Genomic DNA, 7,504 nt, shown 5'->3' with positions numbered 1-7,504 from the left:
TGTCCATCACCAACAAGCAAGTTTGAGCTTGCTCAAACTCATGTCCATTGAGTCAGTGATGCCATCCAATCATATCCTATGTCGTCCCCTCCTCCTCCTGCCTTCAATCTTTCCCAGCATCAGGGTCTTCTCCAATGAGTCAGTTCTTTGCATCAGGTGGCCAAAGTATTGGAGTTTCAGCTTTAGCATAAGTCCTTCCAATGAATATTCAGGACTGATTTCCTTGAGGATTGACTGGTTGGATCTCCTTGCAGTCCAAGGGACTCTCAAGAGTCTTCTCCAACACCACAGTTCAAAAGCGTCAATTCTTCGGCACTCAGCTTTCTTTATGGTCCAAATCTTACATTCATACATGACTACTGGAAAAACCTTAGCTTTGACTAGATAGACCTTTGTTGGCAAAGTAATGTCTCTGCTGTTTAATATGCTGTCTAGGTTGGTCATAACTTTTCTCCCAAGGAGCAAGTGTCTTTTAATTTCATGGCTGCAGTCACCATCACAGTGATTTTGGAGCCCAAGAAAATAAAATTAGTCTCTATTTCCATTGTTTCCCCATCTATTTGACTTGAATTGATGAGAGCGGCTGCCATGATCTTAGTTTTCTGAATGTTGAGTTTTAAGCCAACTTTTTCACTCTCTTCTTTCACTTTCAGCAAGAGGCTTTTTAGTTCTTCACTTTCTGACATAAGAGTGGTATTATCTACATATCTGAGGTTATTGATATTTGAATGCTTTTCAGATAAACAGTCTTAACTGGTGATTTTATGTCTATATCTAATTCTTGATTTGGTTTTTTAAAATCAGAAATGAATGAATTAAATCACTATCTCTGTTCAGGCTCTTGCATCTGTAATTTAAACAGAATGCTCTCCTGCTTTCAGCATCCTTTCAGCATTTACTGCATGCCTCCCCTGTGTCAGGCTCCAAAAGGCAGCGGTTCTGGGACTCTTTCCTCCAGTAGGGGTTTCTGTTCTTTCTAATATGTACACTTTTCTCACTTGTTTTCCAGACCTCAGGCCTTTGTCTTTATACAGATCTTGAGAGAAAAGAGGGCCAGAATTGCAATGATCACACTAAGGAAACAAAGTGAGAACACCGACAGAGGAGGAAGAAAGAGGCTGGGCAACCAGGACAGAGAGCTGGCACACAGGGCAGGAAATCAGCCTCCTCCTCGCACCTCGGTCTCCCGGTCACTCCCTGCTAGGAGGTCTTGGAGAGATTCTCTGCATATGGAACTGCCTTCTGTTGCTGTTGTTCAGTTGCTCGTCATGTTTGACCCTTTGTGACCCCATGGACTGCAGCACCCCAGGCTTCCCTGTCCTTCACTATCTCTCGGAGATTGCTCAAACCCATGTCCATTGAGTCAGTGATGCCATCCAACCATCCCAGTGAGTCAGCTCTTCGAATCAGGTGGCCAAAGTATTGGAACTTCAGCTTCAGCATCAGTTCTTCTGATGAATATTCAGGGTTGATTTTCTTTAGGATTGACTGGTTTGATCTCCTTGCTGTTTAAGGAACTCTCAAGAGTCTTCTCCAGCACCTCAGTTCGAAAGAAGCAATTCTTCGTTGTTCAGCCTTCTTTACGGCTTCTATTCTCTTGGCCACACTCTTGCTTTTGCTGTAAAGAGTACATCCTTTCCTCTCCCCTGGCGTCTGGGTTGTTGTATAGATTGGAACTTGGAGGTGCCCTGGACCCTTTATGTTACTCCCTTGGTCCTCCAAGAAGCTCTCTCTAATCTTTTTTCCTGTGTGCAATGAAACTTGATGTTTTCTCACTGCAGCCTGGAAAGGCCTTCAACAGTCTTAGGAGCATATCAAATTCATCTCAGGGAAGAGAAGTACTCAGGTCTCAGTCCCTTGGGAAGCACTATCAGTACTCATCTCTGCTGATGAAGGTTTAGAGAGAGGTGTTTTTCCATCTGTGTGACTCCATCAAGGCCTGCCCCTCCCACAAGACACAATTTTCTTTACCCTCCATAGGGACTATTTTCCAGCAGATGTATTCTCTCTGTTTTATGTTTTACTATGTCTTTTCTCATGGGTTATCTGTCCCATATAAGAGCATATTTATACTTCCTCTTCTAAATATATTCTACCTGACTCCCCCACCCCCAGACCCACTTTACACCTTGTTCTGCACCCAGAGAGGGTATTGCCTCTGGATGTTGTTAGGTTTGGCTAATAGGAAGCACTGGCAGTTGATCAGAGGCAGCAAGAAGGACAAGTTGAAGGATTTATCCCTCTGAGTCGCCCCTTCCAAGTCCACTCACTGTTCTGTAGTGCCTGGGGCCTCTCCTAAGGCCACTGCTCCCATGAGGTGATTGCCTTGATGACTCTGCCAGTCGTGAGCTCTCCATTGCTGTCCAGACTAGGGAGGGTAATGCCTTTGATGTTACCAGCCCTGGTGTATTTTGCCACCCCTGCTTTATTATTATTATTGGTTTTAACTCTTCCCATGTATTTTGACAGTTCTCTTCATTATACTCTCTTCAGTCTTTCCTTTTGCATGTATCATCTGTTTCCTGTTAGGACTTTAACTAATACACCTCCTGATCTCAACTTTCTCCCACTCAGCACCCTTGTCCTAAATCTGCTCCCTCTCTTTCCTTTCTTCCACAAATTCCTAAAGCATTTCTCTCAGTGTGTTGCTCCCAGTTCCTTACCTCTCATATTCTTTTAAATCTACTTGAGATTTATATTCTCCTATCTTCTGGGAGTTGGTGATGGACAGGGAGGCCTGGCGTGCTGTGATTCATGGAGTTGCAAAGAGTTGGACACGACTGAGTGACTGATCTGATCTGATCTTCCTACTAAACCAAAATGTATCAAAATTTAAAACCTTTTTATTTTGTAGTGGTGTGTAGCCAATTAACTTGTGATAGTTTCAGGTGGACTGCAAAGGGACTCAGATTTGATTCGTGGGAAGTAGACAATGAAACAATCGAGGGTACAAGAAGTTTATTAGGGATCAGAACCCATGGAAAAGCAGGGAGAAGGAAATATTGGGTAAACAGAGAAGTAGATTGTGATGCAGGTGTGAGAGGGCCTCAGTCAACTGACTCAGAGCTCTAGAGGGGATAGAATAACATCTTTCTCCACATGACACAAGGATATGAGAGGTTGTTGACACCGGTGCATATATATGACACTGGAAAGCCAGAGACAAGAATTCCCATGGATATCATGGATATTTTGCTATGGCACTCAACCTAATCTCACAAATTGATACTTTCCCACATATTTGTTAATAAAAATACCTAAAGAGGAAAAATCAGATTGATGAACTTAAGCTATATAAGCAGTATATATTATAAGGCTATAATAATTAACACAGTGTAGTACAGGAAAAAGAAAAAAGATTATTAAAAAGAAGAGAGAGCTGAAAGATAAGTCTACATGTATATGAACACAAAGCAGTGTGGGAAAGGGCAGTCTTTTTTCTAAAAGGTAGAATGTCTATAGGCTGCCCACAGGCAAAAGTAAACCTTGATCCCTAGCCGCATAAAAGTCATTTTGAGAGTAATTGTGAAAGGTTAAAAACAGTAAAAGCTCTAAATGATAGCACAGAAGAATATATTCATAACCTTGGGGTAAATGAAAATTTCTTAAATATCTCATAAAAAAGGACTAAATGTAAAGGAAATGATTAATAAAACTGGATTATTTTTTACCTAAAATTTTTCATTTCTCTTTAGTAAATATTTAGGCATGGCCACTCCAGTGTTCATTGCAGTACTATTTAAAAAAGCTAAGACATGGAAGCAACGTAAATGTTCATTGACAGATGAATGGATAAAGAAGATGTGGTGTGTATATACAATGGGATATTACTTAGCCATAAAGAGAACAAAAGAATGCCATTTGCAGTGACATGGATGGACTTAGAAATTGTCATGCTGAGTGAGGTAAGTCAGAGAAAGACAAATGTCATATGAATCACTTATGTGTGGACTCTAAAAAAGGCTACAAATGAACTTATCTACAAAACAGAAATAGAGTTACAAATGTAAAAAATAAACTTATGGTTACCTGGGAGGGGTTGGGAGGGATAAATTGAAAGATTGGGATTGACACAAGTAAACTACTGTATATAAAATGAATGACTAATAAGGACCTAGGGTATAACACAGGGAACTTTATTCAATACTTTGTAATGTCCTATATGGAACATTAGAATCTAAAAATAAGTGGATATATATGTATATATAACAGATTCACTCTGCTGTACACCTGAAATTAAGACAAGTTGGAAATCACTTATGTTGTTCAGTCACCAAGTTATGTCCAACTCTTTGTGACCCCATGAAACACATGGACCCCACTCCAGGATTCCCTGTCCCTCACCATCTCCTGGAGTTTGTCCAAGTTCAATTATACCCCAATAAAAATTAAAAAAAAATTCAGGCATGGAGTTGCTGAGTTATGTGGTAATCATATGTTTAATTTTATTAAAATGCATCTACCAAATTGTTTTCCAAAGTGGTTCTACCATTCTACATTGTTACCAGCAATTTGAGTGTTCCAGTTGCTTTGTATCCTCATCAGCACTTGGTATGTGTGTGTGTTAGTTGCTTAGTTGTGTCCGACTCTTGCAACCCCATAGACTGTGCCCACCAGGCCCCTCTGTCCATGGAATTCTCCAGGCAAGAACACTGGAGTGGATTGCCATTTCCTTCTCCAAAAGGAACTAGAGAAAGAAAGAAAGTGAAGTTGCTCAGTTGTGTCCAACTTTTTGTGACCCCATGGACTGTAGCCTACCAGGCTCCTCCATCCATGGAATTTTCCAGGCAGGAGTACTAGAGTGGGTTGCCATTTCCTTCTCCAGCACTTGATATGGTCAGTGTTAATTTTAGCCATCCTAATATGTCTATCATTGTAAGTTATTATGGTTTTAATTTGCATTTATTCTATGACTAATGGTACTGAACATCTTTTAATATGCTTCTGAACTTGTTGGCTATCCATAAATCTTCCTTTGAAAAGTGTTCAAATATTTTTTACTGTTTGTGAGTTGTCTTATTATTTCTCTGTATAATTTCTTTACATAATCTGGATTCAAATCCTTTCTCAGACCCATGCAGTGCAAATATATTCACCAAGTCTGCAACTTACCTTTTATTTTTATTTATTTTGCAGAGTCACTGAGCTTTATGGTTCCATTTGACCCCAAAACACACTTTTATTGGCCTCAAGTTATCTTTTCAAAAATAACTAAGCATGTGAATTTGAACGTTCCCCACCCCCAGGGGCCTTCCACCATTCGGTTCCTTCCAGGAGCTCCAAAGCGGAAGTTGAGTCTGTCCCACTCAGGTCGTTGTGAAGTGGCTCTGCTTCCTGGGGTCGGGGATAGGGGTGAGGTTCTGATGTGAATGACGGTGATGTGCCAGCACAGGGGCTCTGCTGGTGGCCGTCACATGGTTGCACAGGGATGAGTTTTATATCCTGGCCATTTTATAGAAGACTTTCAACTGTATTCCCAGCACTTCAGATTTGGACACCAGGTCATTGAGCTTCCCGCCTCGCGCTAATAAAGACTGCATGGTGTTGTGTAGAATGATGTTTCTGCATATCTGCACTGGTCTCATTCAGTTCAGCCTGCACTTTAGTCATGGAGTCAGCTTCTTGGGGGTTCTGGTGTCTACTGAGGTGACTGTCCAGGCCTGTGTACTGGATGGTATAGGGGGATCCAACTGGCCAGTCTATCCTGTGGACCTGCTTGGAGAATTCGTCTAGTACCTTCTCTAGCAAGGTAAAAGACTCCCAGGATGGATGTTCACGGTCAGCAATGACCACTTCTGCAAGACTGTCATTTCTCACGAAGACATAGCACAGATATTCTTGTTCCACAGAAGTTTGGCTATCTTTTGCAGAGCACTCCACAATCAGGATCCCCTGGAGAAAGAAATAACAACCTACTCCAGTGTTCTTGCCTGGAGAATCCCATGGACAGAAGAGCCTGACAGGCTACAGCCCATGGGGTTGCAAGACTCAGACACGACTTAGTGACTAAACCACCACCACCACCACCAGCCATCCAATCAATCAGTTGGCTTGTGAAGGCGGTGAATTCCTAAACGCTGGACCTCTGGAAGAAGCTGAAAGAGGACACATCGTATGTGGCTTTGAGCACTGCCTTGGACTCGCCTTTGTACAGACACTTAGGCTGTACAGCTTCATGGCGCCGTGCCCTCAGGCCGGCCACCCACCTGGTGGTGGCCTGGGCTCACAGGGAGCAGCATGGTGCCGCCCCTTGAGGGGCTGACGGGTCAGCCACCTGCTTCCTTCTGCCTTTTATTTCTAAATGATGTCTTCTGATGAGCAGATTTTAAAATTTTGGTAAATTCTAATATATCAATTTTTATTTTATAGTTTGAAATAAAATTATAAAATAAAGCTAATGAACTATGCTGTGCTGTGATTAGTCACTAAGTCATGTCTGACTGTTTGCAACCCCATGGAATGCCCCACTAGGCTCCTCTGTCCATGGGGTTCTCCAGGCAAGAATACTTGAGTGGTTTGCCATGCCCTGATCCAGGGGATCTTCCAAAACCAGGAATTGAACCCAGGTCTCCCACACTGTGGGAGGTTTCTTTACTGTCTGCGCCACCAGGGAATCCATTTTTATTTTATAGCTTAAAATAAAACTATAAACTTATAAAATAAAACTAATAAACTATAGTTTAAAATAAAATACATTTTGTGTCCTATTGAAGAAATTTTTGGTTAACATAAAGTTGCAAAGATTTTATCCTATTTTTTTTCCTAGAAAATTCATAATTTTAGCTTTTACATTGTCTTAAAATTTTTGGATTACCTCGTTCAGAGGATGTGACTGCTGATTGATTCCTGAGCTGGACCTGGGCAATCAGGATCCTCATTCCCTCCCTGTCCTTGGAATGGGTGTACCACCCACCATTCCCATAGCCAGACCCATTTTCAAGGATGCAGCTGAAGAGAGAGTCATATGTTGTTGAGACCATCTGAGTGAATCCATTTAAGATCTCTCTATAAATTCCTAAGATTCTAGCTGGTGGTGTGAAGATTTACTCATCTTGTGGGTGCCCAAGACAAGCCTCCTAAGTAAATTCCCCTGCTTATTATACTTGCCATTTATCTGGGGTGGTCTGTGTCTTCAATTTCTACTTTGTCTCCATGGAGGAAGTTTATATTTTGTATATGAATATTCAGTTGTTTCAATACCCTTTATTGAAAAGTTTATACCTTTCCCACCACAGTACCTTGCACGTTAGTGAAAAAAAAAAAAAAAAGATTATTTATATATATGTGTGTGTGTATTCTGAACTCTCCTTTTTGTTCCATTGAGCTATTAAACTATCCCTTATGTTAATATTACACTGTCTTGATATTGTAGATTTAAAACATCTTGAAATAAGTCCTCAGACTTTGATAACTTTTGAATTGTTTCCAAAATTATTTTTGTTCTGTTGGGTCTTTGCATTTCAGATAAGTTTGAGAATAAGTTGTCCAGTTTTTACAAACAAAA

At 41.0% G+C, this 7,504-nt stretch overlaps 1 pseudogene; it reads right to left on the bottom strand.

Annotated features, from left to right (window-relative positions):
• Window positions 1-5,435: 5,435 nt before the first annotated feature.
• LOC113905014 lies at window positions 5,436-6,177 on the bottom strand (annotated as a pseudogene).
• Window positions 6,178-7,504: the final 1,327 nt, after the last annotated feature.

Source organism: Bos indicus x Bos taurus, chromosome 15 (genome assembly GCF_003369695.1).
Source record: "Bos indicus x Bos taurus breed Angus x Brahman F1 hybrid chromosome 15, Bos_hybrid_MaternalHap_v2.0, whole genome shotgun sequence".
NCBI classification, from domain to species: domain Eukaryota; kingdom Metazoa; phylum Chordata; class Mammalia; order Artiodactyla; family Bovidae; genus Bos; species Bos indicus x Bos taurus.
This window is presented reverse-complemented; position numbering and strand designations above follow the sequence as displayed.